Source organism: Poecilia formosa, unplaced genomic scaffold (assembly GCF_000485575.1).
Source record: "Poecilia formosa unplaced genomic scaffold, Poecilia_formosa-5.1.2 Scaffold43, whole genome shotgun sequence".
Taxonomy (NCBI): domain Eukaryota; kingdom Metazoa; phylum Chordata; class Actinopteri; order Cyprinodontiformes; family Poeciliidae; genus Poecilia; species Poecilia formosa.
Window position 1 is genome coordinate 1,228,666 of NW_006799982.1, and position 14,376 is coordinate 1,243,041.

The 14,376-nt window shown below is 41.4% G+C and overlaps 2 long non-coding RNA genes across 2 annotated transcripts in view; one reads left to right on the forward strand and one right to left on the reverse strand.

The window, feature by feature from the left end:
• Window positions 1-10,104, reverse strand: part of LOC107836192 (uncharacterized) — a 24,603-nt gene extending 14,499 nt beyond the window's left edge. The window contains exons 1-2 of the long non-coding RNA XR_001662060.1: window positions 10,017-10,104; window positions 8,870-9,974 (exon numbers count right to left, since the gene is read on the reverse strand). This is a non-coding gene — a long non-coding RNA (uncharacterized LOC107836192). The remainder of the gene's footprint in view (window positions 1-8,869; window positions 9,975-10,016) is intronic.
• Window positions 10,105-10,741: 637 nt separating this feature from the next.
• LOC103137748 (uncharacterized) lies at window positions 10,742-14,256 on the forward strand. The gene is made up of 2 exons (XR_476186.2): window positions 10,742-10,831; window positions 12,678-14,256. It is a non-coding gene; the product is annotated as an uncharacterized LOC103137748 (long non-coding RNA).
• The last annotated feature ends 120 nt before the right edge of the window (window positions 14,257-14,376 follow it).

Here is a 14,376-nt window from a genome sequence, read left to right on the forward strand (position 1 = left end):
TATATGTGTGTGTGTGTATACAGGTCATTTTCCTAAATGGCATGACATTTTGTTTCCTTTTGAAAAATAACAAAAAGAAAAGAAATTGACCTTTTTTGCAATTTGTCATATTTTGTGCTTTGTCATATTTATACACCATGAAAAAAAAGAAAATCATAGATCATGATTACACGTTTGTGAACACTGATCATCTTAAAAGAAGTGTAAAAATGCAAAGCATTGTGTTTTTGTAATTGAGTTTCAGTCGTTTGTCATTCTGTATGGAGCTCTAAAAAACTGATGTTCATTAAGACAAATGTAGTTAATTACAATCAAACAAATGACTCTGTTTCCTTCTCAAAAATCTCAGAAGCCAACATCTGAAGAGATGCAGCTCTTGGTCACATTTACAACCACACAAAAACCCACTCTGAAAAAAGCCTGCCGCAGCTAACCACAGCTCACTGGTAGACCTCTCAGCTCAAACAAAATGCAGCAGAGAGGATATTGCGGAGAGTAAAAATGGCCTCCTTGTCATTTTGACTCATGAAGAGGTTGAATGGATAAAGCACTCAGCGCCTCAGGTTTGTTTGGTGAGCTTTGGCTGCCGATCCACTTCTTTGGCAAGCAGCGCTCTGCCAAAACAAAGACTTGCTTTTCCTCGCCCTTTTTAAGCAAACCCACTTCTTTCACTCGCTGGCATGAGTGTATCTGAAGCATCAAACGCACATCTGCCAATCGCCCTGCGGAGATCACGGTTTCCCAATATTGGGACACACAAACGCTGAGCCGAGCGCTGCCTTCAACTGTTTTTGCAATGCAAAGAGACAGTGTTGCTGGGAGCTGCCAAAAAGCCCTGTTGGCAACAAACCGCCAGAAAACAACTGGAAAATGCCCCTCACTGCAGGTGGACAAAAAAAAAACAAACAAAAAAAAAACAAGGTTGAAAACAGGATCAGCCCAAGTGGAAGAGTAGCTGAAGACTGTAACTTCTGCAGGGCTCTTTGTGCTGCAGCGAAGAGTCTTTAAACAACACAACCGGCAGCACTCTTTGGGTAGGCCCACTGTTTTCTTATTCAAACACAATGACAAAGATAAACAGCTGAAGATGCAGCACGGCTGGGCTGAAATGAATCCGTAAGAGTGCAGAAAACCTGTGACCTGCTCTACAGCAAGCAAACAACAAGAGGTCTGGCTAAGGGCACTTGTGTCTCACATGATCTTGTACACAGCTACGAGATCCTGTGAAGCTGCAGATCTCATTCTGATCTGAGTGTGAAAGACAAAGAAAAGCCCCCCCTCGTCTTCCTCCTCCTCCAGCTCAAGTCATGTGTAGCATTTATTTTGACCTTTCCATGCATTTTTCAGATCTTCTTCACTGCAATCTGTCTCTCGGGGCGTTTATTTTATGAGGCCTGAAAACAAATAAGTGGATCTTTACAATAACTTGCTTTTAAACCATTGGTGCACGTCCAGGAATGCTTTCACGAGTGGGGATGGTGGTAATGTCTGGAAGGGTTGCAGGGAAACATCTGTGTCTCCGTACCATCAAAAGGATTCGGCAGTGGGAGCCGGAAATCACTTTTAGCACCACAAGCTAAAACAAATGGACCAAAAGATATTAAATGCAAATGCTACATTTTTTGTCTGTTGGTTTTTCTTAGCCTTACATGCAATTATACAGAGTGACCTGTGTGCTTCTGGTAATCCTGACTACTACAATTAGAGTACAGTTCAGTGTTAATGGCATAATAGTCTTTTTTCTGGCAATTAAAAGTGGGGTTTTCCTTCATTGGAGAGCTTTATTCTGGATGTACACCTAAAACATAAAATGAGCTGTTAGCCAAGCAATAACAGCTTACTCAGCTGCTAGTAGTGTTGCCAAGCATTCCTTGAAATACAGAATTGTTCCTTATTTTTAAACTTATAAGAGCTGTTCCATGTTAAGTAGACTCTGGATGCACTTTAGTCATACTTTTTAACTGTCTGCAAATGCAGCAGTAGACGGCGATGATACAGGAAAGCCACGGCTCAATCTGAATAGCAAATCCGTCAGTGATAGCAGACTGTGACTCCTTCAGTCCTCAGTGGTGCTAACTGTCAGGGTTGCTAGAATTTGCCTCCAAACAGCATGGCATTTTGAGAAAAGTACAAGCCTAGCTGGCAGGTAAAAATGAGGAAGACCAGGAAATTACACACTGCAAGTTCTGATGGTTTTATTTACACGTGGAGGAATCGGTGATGTCAAAACCCCGAGGTAGAGAGAAAGGCAGTGAAGACACGGACCAAGAGCAAGGCTGGTCTGTGCCGTTGAGGATTTTCTTACAGCAAAGAAAAAGTCCCAACAACTGCACCACCATGCAGCCTTGTAAGATGATGCTCAGTGTTATCCACTTCACCTGTCAGTGTTATTCTTGTTTGCGTGGCTCTTTAGCTAATTTAAATAAGAATTTATGAATGAATCTTAAAATAAGCGATTACATTCCCCTCCTCATTGATGTCTGGTTAATCACGAGTCGCCGTCACTATCTGCTGAAAGCAGGTCAGGGGGGTATAGCAGGAGGGATCCACTCTGGGGAAGGTCTGCTCCAGTTTTTCTCATTGTCTAGCTTTTGTCTGCAGTGTTTGCTCTGGATTTTAGTGGTTTTCCTGTTGGAGCCCTGTCAGCCCACACCCTAATGGAAACTGTTAGAACTGGGATGGTGTCGGCACTTCTAAGAGGAGGGTATGAGCTGGTGCTATGGGTGTGCCCATTTCACCTGTTGAGTCAAGCCGAAGAGGAATACTGATCCCCATTTTTTGCAGAATATGCATATATAACAATAGATGCGTAGTAGATCTAAATTGTTGCACAACAATGGTTTTTTTAAGTCTTGCATAGTCTTGCATTTATACATGACAACCAAAGGGGTGCATTATGTCAAAGCCTTCCTGTTGATTTTATCCCCTTTTGTCATGCACCAATCGACTGATGCCTTATTCTGCACCACTTTTACACCAAAGACTTCTACTGATTCAGTTGCTGAATCCAAAGCAGACAAAGAGAAGACAGTGTGGATGTCATGTGGGCAGTCCTTTTTGTCCATATTTACTGTCTTGTCATCACTCTGCACGGCTTTATCGTCTGTAAGCTCACTGTAAAGGCTCATTCATCACTTCTAAGATGGATTTACACAGACGTGACAATGTAAGCTGAAGGGTAAAAGAAAAGAAGCCTTAAAATGTCACTCCGCACCGGGCAGACATATTTGTAAAGTCATTTTCATTTCTTCTTTTCTCAATTTTCTCCGGTTATGAATTTTTGTCAGCGTTGCCTAATTAAAAGAAGGAGGGACACATCAACTTGACGTAATTTACCCTCCTGATCGTAAAAAGATGGTGAATAAGGTGAAACTCATGTTTAACGACCTTTAACGATCTTTCTCTGTTTGAACCAGGAACTGGGCCAGTGTGACCTCCCACGCCCTGCCGGTTCAAGTAATGACAATAACTGCCCTATTCCACCGGGCTAAACCAAAGTCCCCACATCTCTAATTACCACTATAAAGCTAAACCCATGCTTATCAAGAGATCCACAGTTGCAAACCCAATGTTTCTGTCAAATATTAATGCGCATTTCCTGCTTATCCTCATCAGTCACAAGAGATGGAACATTTGCGGGGAATTTCGTGTGACTCAACGCAGCTGGAGCGCATTTCAGCCTTGCCAAAGAATTCATTTATCAATGTTTGTGCCTTATGACTTTCCATTGCCCCCAAGCTGTAACGGACCCTGCTTTTATGAAAGAAGTTAAAACGCCATCCCCAGGGCCCCCACCGGTCCACAGTGTGGAGCTGGAACCTCGGGGACTGATGGCGGTTGAGCGGCAGCCTTGGGGGAAGCACATTGCCTGTCCTGTGATAGCCATATGAGATTCCACATGCTCTGATGAGTAATTCCTCCCTCCCCTCTCCATCGCCATGTGGTTCATGGCCCTGAGTCATCATCCACACTTTCCCTTACACCCTGTCCCCTTGTCTGTGAAGAGGATTCTTCCTTCCTCCAGCAGCAGCCGTTTCTGCAGGGAAACTCAACCGAATACGCTCCCTGTGATGACTCATTCACCAATATCGAGACCTCCATACCAGCCACTCTCCAGCCATGACTGTCCAGCACACCACACCCAAGTCTGGAGTCCCTGAAAGGCCCGCTTGCCTCTCAGTCTTTCCCTCCTCTCTGTCTGTTTCCTTGTCATCTTCCTGCCTGTTTGTTTCTCTCTTTATGCATAGCTGATGTTCTGTCAATCTGTTCGCCCTGCATTTCTATATTGTTCTACTCTAAAACAGCATTTAGCCTATTTTATTCTTTAGAATAACAACTGCTCTTCCTTTCTGTCTCTGTCTTGGAGCGTCTCCCTTGGTACTTTGTGGCAATGTCAAAACACAGAAGGACACAGCGTGTCGGCTTCCCCATCTGCATATTAATACTAAACTGGGGCGACTTCGGCAGATGCATAACGACAACACAAGTCAACACACTGCCAGAGAGAAATGTTTCCACAGTTTGTAGAGAAATGCTGGTCATTCTGCCTCCCCCTCCCCCCTTGACAATATCGCAAACTTTTGCAACCCCAAGCTTATCTTCACTGACATTAAATCAAAAGTTTGATTCCCTCTTCACATGTGTTACTCTGTGACTTTTATTATTAGTTCAAAATCTCCGAGTGTGATGTCAGTGACCCGATCAAAACTACCCAATTGCTTCTTGGCCAGCAGCGCAACATGTCCCTACATGTTGCTCTGAGATCCTCGACATGTTGCAACAGGAGCCTTGTTGACCATTGCAAGAGCAATAAGGATTTTTAGGGGCATTATGACTGGGTTAATAAAACACAGCTGCCCCTAAAAGTCCCTCACTTTTCTTGCTGCCTTTCCTCTCCCCCCCACCCCCTCTCTCCCTCCCTGCCTAACCTAGAATTTGTCTCTCATTCCAAATGTTCAAGATCAAACAGCAACGCTTGTCGGGTTGTCAAACATGATTCTGAGCATAACTGATGTCTGTTCAGTCGAAGCAGAGGAAAGTGACCGCAACCTGTGGAGTTTGACCTTTTCAAAAAGGTTGGCTCACGTATATCTGTAGTAAAACAACTTGGATTGCTTTCCAGCATTTGTGAATTGCATATTTATAATGGCAGAGCTTTATTGGAATTTGCAGTGACGTTTTTAAAAGGGGAGTTGAACGAGTTCAGAGCAGAATTTCCAAGAAGTAACGCTCCGTGTGATTTCACGGTGGAAGTAAACACACAATCCTTCCACATGCATCCTATGCAATGCTACACATGTCGGCTTTTAACAAACAAGCTCTCTGACCCACACTGGACTACTTAAAGCAGGTCTGAAATGCTCCAAAGCTGGTAGTGTGAGAATATGATCGAATGGAGAGGGGAAAAAGCAGCACTGTACAGCAAGTGGCGAGATGAGTCCGTTTGGGCCTTTTAAACAATATGAAAATGCCACTGAGAGCAGCTTGGCAGGCAGCAGCAGGAGCCAGCACTGCTTAATATCACAATTTTAATCAGCGGACTTGGTGACTATCCCAGAGCTCCCAGCAGCCGTGCTGCTTTATTCAAACCAGGCGGCAAGCCTCCCTCTCTCAGGCCCTCGGCTCTCGCACTCGCGAAGGTTTGCAGCATATATGGACAGCTCCTGGCTGCACTCTTTTATTTATTTATACTTCTAAACTGCATTCTGCGACGTGTCGCTGAGTTTTTATGGACCTACAACGGAGGCAGCGGAGGACTGTGGGGCTCTGACGATTGTTTTAAAATCTGCTCCACGGGCAGCTGAGAAATAGTGTAAAATGTGGCCCCGGCGTATTGCCGTTAATAAGCATTAGGATGTTGCTGACAGTGTTGAGGAATCCAATTAGAACCAGAGTCAACTTTCCATAAACTCGTCCACAGCAACTTCTTATAGACTCAAGAAGTAATAGCAGGCTTGTAAAAACAAATGACCTGCCACTGATGTGTTATACATCACCTAAAATAACCTGTGGTGATTAGTATTAACAGCTCAATAAATAAAAGCTGACACATCCCTGCTTTTGTGCTGTCAGTGAGGCGGGGGTCCTGTTTCATTTGCACGGCTGTTTTAGGTGGGCTGTAAAAATGCCTGCGCCCGCCTTGTGTTTTTAAAAATAAGAATCCCGTACTTCAGCGAATGTCTCACCTATGTGTCACTGGCAGCATGGAGATGCCACCCTAGCCTTGCGCTCTATTAATTACATAAAGCATCTAGTGTCAGGATGCTGAATTCATTAGCATGGTATGCGCGGCATGCCGGGGTCAGGACAGATATAGAAACAAGCCTCCGAACCAGACCTCTTCTCCCCTCCTTGACAGGCTTGTTCAACATAACAGTTAGTGGTACTTTGTGATTTCTCACAAAATGACCTCTGCTTTTTTTATTTATTTTTTATTACTACAGCTGTGTATGTTCAACTTTGTTGTGTTAAGTTGTTTTTGCTCAATCTTGAACTGATCTGCTCGTGAACATGCTCCAAATTTTCATTCGTCACATCTCTGAATTAATCACAGTCAGAATTATCAGGTTTTGGTTTTCTTACATGGCCAGAGTAATCAAGTTAAGGTAACTACTGAAACATAATTGTTCTTTTAAGCAACCAATCAAGTGCAGTACAGATAAATGGTGGCTAGCAATGTCACTTTTTGGCATGATTTGGCATTTGTAAATCGCTTTGGGCATGTGACACTTTTGTAACTTCAGATAAAAAGTCTACTTTGATTAAAAATAAAAAATAAATACAAAAAAAAATATTTACAGCCTCTCCAGTTTGACTGGAGTTTGAAATTGTTCATTTTGCATAAATAGAGCACCCACCTCTGCTTCGACATTTAAACTGACTGTGTGTGTGTGTGCGTGTGTGTGTGTGTGTGTGTGTGTGTGTGTGTATATACACTGCTCAAAAAAATAAAGGGAACACTCAAATAACACATCCTAGATCTGAATGAATGAAATATTCTCATTGAATACTTTGTTCTGTACAAAGTTGAATNTATATATATATATATATATATATAGATAGATAGATAGATAGATAGATAGATATACAAGCATGTTAGGTTGCACTTTCCGGTTTTCTTTGAAGCACACTGATTAGCCTACTGATTCCACAGACCATGACAAATTAAAGGATAAGGGTGTGCGCCACATGTCCTTCGATTAAAAAAAAGACATAAGTATGCCCCCATCTTATGTCCCTAATTCTTATCAGATTTTTATTAAACTTTTAAAAAGTGATAGCTATTAGCTAATTGTTAGACCAGGGGTCTGCAACCTGCGGCTCCAGAGCCACATGTGGCTCTCTGGCCACGTCACTGTGGTCCTCCATCAAAAAAAGAAATGCCTTTGATTATGAATGCAATAAGAAAAAAAAGGACATTTTAGGAGTTGTTGTTTTTTTTTATTTCTACAACAGGCATTTAAAAGTAACTGGCTTCAAACTATCCTACCTAAATTTCTTTATTTTTCAGATTTATAGAAAAGACTTGCCTCATTCTACATTTTTTTTTTGTAAAAGAGCTTTCATTTTGCTCTAAAATCTAAAAGTAAAAAAAAAAAGTTTAATTTTTCCTTGTTAATATAATGAAACATTGTATCTAATAAATATTTAGAAAATTGTTTTTTGAGGCTTTAGTTTTATTTCTAGGTGAGTTTTATGTTGCAACAGTGGGAGCAAAAGTGGCTCTTTGACTAGAAAATGTCCTAGAACAATAAAATGCAGAGAGTTCTTAATTATTAACTTTACATTTTTCCAACATTCTTCTGACGATAAGTAACATTAATACTTTGGAGCGGCCCAGCCTGAACTATGACTTGAACCAAGAGTTTGTGGTGGGAGCAAGGAGGCGTAACGGCAAGGAGGTGTTCCAGCCTCAGACTTGAAACTAACCTCCAAAGATAAAGTGTAAAAAACACTAGTGGAAACATGCAAAAATCTAGTCAGAAATTATAAGATGGTTTGATCGATATAATGTAAATAAATGTTGTTTTTCATTGTTTATTGAGAAAAGTTTAAAGAATTTTCAACATGTTTTTTAATTAAAATGTAAATTTAAAAAAATCACTAAATTATATAGATATAGATGTACTGTTTTCCTATTTTTGTGTTGAATGAAAAAAAATTACATATAAATCTGACATAAGCATAAACTGTTTTTTGATAAACTACATATTCTGTTTATTTAAAAATAACCCTTACAAGTAATACATTAAAATATCTAGACTAAGCCACCCAAATATAGTAATGGCTCGTGTTATGCTGGAATAAATATGAATATAAATATGATTTGTTTTTAAATGACCATGTGTTTTTTTTTATGATTTGGTGAACAGGGGAATCAGTAAAAATTGGCATATCAGACCTCAAAGAGAAGAGGATTTTTTTTTTTTAGGCCAGAAAAAGCCTTGCATAAGTGTTTATTTAAACATATGACTGCATATATTTATGCAATCATTTATGTGCTGGAGTAAAAATAAAGTTTAGGTTTTATTTAAGGCGGGTTTTAAGGTATGCTGCATCTGTTCCCAGCTTCTTTCTCTCTCCCTCTTTTTTATTTTTTTATATATAAATTCGTGTCAGAGGAGTTTTTGTCTTGGTCATGGTGGGCTTATGAGCCAGAAACTGGGACTTTGTAGGCCAGTTGAATGAAGTGAGGACTCACCTTGCCCGCAAAGACCCAGCCTCTGACACACACCTTCAGCAGCCCCGTGGAGGAAAACTCCAACAGGTTTAATCCTGAACCCGCATGACTTCCCATCGAATCCAGAGACATGAGCTGATCCGTGCATGCCCACTGTCAAGCGCTGCCTGTCGGTGTGTATGCGGTTACCTGCGCTCCGGACAGGTGTCAGCATCCCGCAGCCAATGGGAGAGGGGGGGCGTCTGGGTGGATGTGCGGCTGCCTGACTCCCTGTCTGTCTGCCTGCTGTTGATCGCGTCTTTGTAAGCGAAGTTTAACTTCACCGTCCAGCCCCAGCTCCGGCGCCACCGCCGCCCAACTAATATATGATCACTTGGTGTTGCACGCATCCTAAATTTGTGCAAGAATATCCCTTTTGGGAGTGGAGGGAGGGGGGAGGGGACGAATTGTCTTTTGGGAAAAGTCGGACTGTCCAACCCCTGGCCCATCTTCCTCCCTATGTCCAGGGAGGAAAAAAACAAAAAAAAAACAACATGCAACAGTGTCGCGCCTTGTGCCAGTCACCCATCTCCTGCCCTCCCTCCCTTTTAGAAAGGAAAAAAAAAAAAAAAAAAAAAACCCGTCTGCGTCTCCTCGCCGTGAGATTCCCTGTGCGCACCCAGTCCACTCATCCAGTTCTGGAACGATGGAGGGAAAGGGGAAAGGGCAGCTTGTTGCTGCTACTGCTACTACTGCCATGTTACAGCTTCGAAAAATCCAAGCAGGATATTCCCAAACAGCTGGAAGGAGGTGATATATGGTGCTGCGCCCTCTCGCTGGCTGGGCCCTCCCCAAAATGGACCGGTACTGTGCGCTAACCTGGTTATTTTCAGCGCGTCACTGGCTCGCGTCCAATTATAGGTTTCCGTCCGGGGGCGCAGTAGTTGTTCTGAAAGAGGACTTGAAAACGGATCAAGAGCTCTAGACAGAGAAATGTCCGAGCATGTGCCTCTCAGCTGCACATATTCCTGCGGCGCGCTGACTCTTCCCCCGTACACGGGCCACCCAGGCCCGGGGCTGAACTCCGCCGCCGGTCCTCCTTAGCACGTCGCCTCCGGGGCGGCTCGTCTGCGCCTCTCTCAAGGTGTTCCCCCCTTTTTATCGATTCTGACTGTGTACATCCCGGGTTCATCACACCTCTCCCGTTATCTCCCCTCACCAGCAACATGTTGGTGCACAGCGACCTCTGGCGACACTGACTACGTAATTACTTTGAGTACTTGCAAGCAGCTGGTAACTGTAGTGAGTGATATACCTCTCTCTCTCTCTCTCTCTCTCTCTCTCTCTGAGGGGGTACGCATTAGATCTCTTACAGGATAGAGTTTGGCTCAAAAAAGTGGAAAGATGTGAAATTTGGAAAATCTCATCTCAATATCTCTCTGTGATGATATGGCATCCAGTGATAATGGTGAGAACAATTACACTAATAAATCTGTTAAGGTCAATAATGGGTCAATTAGGACACGTGAGATGTCCTAATTGAGATACTGGCCCTAGACTCCATTCAGCTTAATGTTTGGGGCTTTGTTCCTATACAATCCACTAAATCACAATTATTTTGCATTTCGCTTTATTTTGCTTACATGCAGCTTTTATCAGTTTATTTTAATTCGTACCGTTTCAATTATAACTTTCATTTACCCCTGCGTATGACTTTTATTTTATTTTTATTTATTTTTGTTGTTGTTTTATTTTGACATCTTATTCAAGGCTCTCCGAGTCAGATTTTCTGTTTTGTCATCTCACATGGCTTCAGTCAGGTGTTTCACATAACGAGGTCGTTTGCTTCAAAATAAAAGCGCTTTCATGTCTGGGCCTTTAAAGATACAAGTGGATTGACAAAACAGACTGAGTTTTCCCTTTAGTTTACGCCTGCGTCTCAAAATATTTCACGACAGAGGCCTGTTGCTGATGGCTTTGCCGTAAAACGCTTGTGCCGGGTGGGCTTTTATCGTGAACACCCTGCCCGGAAGCGAGACGTGCTGTCGATGTGAGTTTTATTGTGGAATGGCAATGTCAGACTTTGTGTCTAACGGGGACACCCCGGCTTCTTATAAACAGGATAATTCAGCACCAACGGGGCGGATGTTGACCTCCGTCTGAACCGTGTGGGTGAGTTTCACTTCATAAACTTCCTCTCGTCTTCCAGGGCTCAGCTGGATTTCTCTGTACGTCACACTGCCATCGCCTTGTTGCTGATGTCCTGAAAGTTAGGACGCAGTGGAGATTCAGACCTGACATGTTGACGCTTTTTGAGCATGATAAATAAAAAATAAATAAAAATAAAAAGATGGCCTGGTGATGACAACGGCATCAGGTTTACTGATGACGTCACCATGTCATCAGTAAACCTATGTTGTGTTGCATGAATCACAGGAATAGGCAGAGCCTGCATGTATAGAGATAAACAGCTGTTCCCGTTATTTTAACAGGTGGACAAACTGTCCTGGTGACAACTGTGTATATATAGAAGCCACAATGTGTTAATCATTGTTTTTACAGTGATGTCATACTGATTGACTTGCTGTCTGTATGTCAAACAGCAAGCGAAGGCTGTCAAGTTGTATTTTGTGTAGTCAAACCACAAACTACAGTGATGTCATTGCTTAGAGTAGAACACAAATTAATTTTTTCTTTTGCTTTTTTGTTTTGTTTTGTTTTTCTTACAAATACAAATCAGAAACGTATGACAAACATTTGTATCCATTACTTTGTAGCCCCTGATTAAAACTAGGTGTCCAATTGCTGCAAGTTAGTAAAGTTCATCTGTGCATTTAATGTCAGTATAAAGCAGTTTTGAAGGTCTCCTATATATATATTTTTATATATATATATTTATAACATTAATGAACAGCATCATGAAAACCAAGGAACACAGCACAGAGATGAGGGATAATCTACTAATTAATCTAAAAGTGGAAAGACTGGCCCCACTGAAACACCACCAAGACATGACCGTACACCTGAAATGACAAGCTGGCCAACGAGAGCATTAATCAGAGAAACGGCCAAGAGGTCTAACATTGGAAGAGCTGCAGACATTTACAGCTCAGGTGGGAAAATATGTTGTTATTCAGGTGTTATTAGAAGTGGCGAGAAGGAAGGTTCTTTTGAAAGAGCCCCAAGAAATCCTACTTGCAGTTTGCTACAAGCAAAGGGTAAACAGCAAATGTGAAGAGGCACTCTGTTTAGATAGGAAAACCTACAACACCGTCTTCAACACCGTTTTGCCAAGTTGATTAAAGGCACAGTGATATTATATGTAAAGTCCGAATTTAAAGAAAGTAACAAAAAAATCTCTAAAAGATTCTCTCACTCTCTCTCAGCATTTAGCAAAAAATAAAAAAAACAGGTAATCATCAATTACCTAAAACAAGAAACATCTAGTCTGACTTAACGTCAAAGAGAATAAAAAAAAAAAAAAACAGTTTGTGTTTTTGAACAGCAAATATTAACAAATGTGGAAGAAGGGTAGTGTTATGTTTAAACCTGTCAATGTCTACATTAGAGGCACTAATTAAATGGGATAAAACAACAAACAAGGATGAAGACCGAAGTTTACATTGGCACAACACACTCTGACAGGCAGAACCATAAGAGGAAAACAAAATCTCCCAACCCAACCCCTCAACAAATAGTTGTATATATTTCTACCACACTTTGTGACAAAGGAACACCGAATGCTGCCATGTTGAGAAAGGACGGAGAGCAGGGGTTGTCAACAAGTGCAGCCCATTACTTCATAATGGTGGATTTTGTTTCTAAATTAAACACATGAGCAGACGATGACTGAAAAATGAAAATAGAAAACCCCCCAAACTATTAAATAATGTATTTATGTGATTACCCATTAAACTGGGTAATCACATAAAGAGCAAGTCCAAACTGGTTGCTGAATGTGAAGTTTAGTTCTCAGCCCACACGCTGCAGTGAGTGTCGCCCTCTCCTCTCCCCGCAGAGCATCTCTGCAGACCAGCAGCCGATGAGGCGGCAGGTCGGCCGCAGGCGGCACTCTCGATGGTCTCCCCCACCATGAAGGCGGTGGTGGATGCCGTGTGGGCGGTGTGGAGCATCGGCGCCTCCATCTATGACTACATCCACACCAACGCCATGGAGGAGCGCATCCACGCCCTGGAGAACGTCATAACCATCCATCAGTGTGTGATCGGGCTGCTGACTGCCGGCGTGCTGGCTCTCTTCACCTACATCCTCTTGAAGAAGCTCTGACCCGATGACCTGAAGAGGAAGACTGATGCCGAGTGTGAGAAAGGAGAGCATTCTGGGATACTTGTAGTTTATCCGCGATGAAAGCCAACATGCACTTCTGCACAGTTTGCTACATTTGAAGGAGAGAATTGTGCAAAATATTGCCATCCACATTGGAAGCTGCTTTTTTATTGTGTCATCATCTCAGCAAGTTTTTTAAGAGCAGTCGTTGATTTTCCATTGTCCTGATTTATTTTTTTTCTTTCCTTTTTGAAGGTCTGATTAAATAGTTTTGTTCATTTTGATTTAATGATTAAGTTTAAAATGCTCTGTTAATTTACAGGGAAAAGACACTCGGTATACTCTCCTTATATTTAGCCTTAATTGAATTCATATAAAAATAAAAGCATTTACACTGTTGACTAACATACATCCAACACATATTTCTCAGGTAATATAAGGAAACTCTCCAGCATCCAAAGGAAATGTCACTCGACTTCTTTACATTCTTTTAAAGACGGTTGTTGCTTTTCTCTCTGTGTTCCTGTCAACAAGAAGTTCAGTCAGCATCATGGGAAATATAACATTTAAGAGTATAGAAGTCTTCTACAGACAAATTTAGTTTACAGTTGGATTTGGTAACTTAAATAACAATGATAAAAATCTGTTATTTTTAAATATGGTTGTAATGTAAATGTAATTTAGGATGTTTTTTTTCATTTTTCCATGGAATAACTATTGAATTTCCTCAGCAGAATGACACTTTAAAAGTACCAGTGATAGATTTTTTTTCTTGCCATTATGTTGGAAATGTGATTTTTTTTTTCTTTTTACATTATTTTTCACAAATAACACCCCACAGATGAAAACATATCTATCATCTTTTGGAAAATTAGTTATTTCAAAATTGACATTCTCTATGAAAGATATTTATCAGAATTTACAGTTTGTCTTTTTTTTTCTTTTTTTTTCCCCAAAAGGTCAGGTAACATTTGTGTCTCTTAGCATTTTATTTAGCTGGACTGAGGAGAAAAAATAAGTTTAGGACTGTAAAAGTTTTAATCCCCTGACTTAAATCCAGAGATATGTTTTTGTTTAACCCAATTTTTACATTTATTCTGTTGTGGTCAGGAACATGTTGCTCCATCAGAGTTTAAGAGACTTTACAGTTGGTTGGTGTGCTTCATATTAACATTTTCACATCAAATGGGTGGTTAATAAATTTTAACAGGAGTTTATGAGATAGACCAGCACAATGTATTGAAAATTGTGAAGTGGATGGAAGGAAGTAAACGGTTCCAAGTTTTTCAACAAAGATCTTCATCGTCCTCCATCGTTGCCTTGTATTTTATTTCATCCACTTCTCCTGCCCCACCTGAAGAACAGCATCCCACAGCATGATGCTGCTCTGACCCAGTCGTGTCATTATGATGATGTGCACATCATCATAA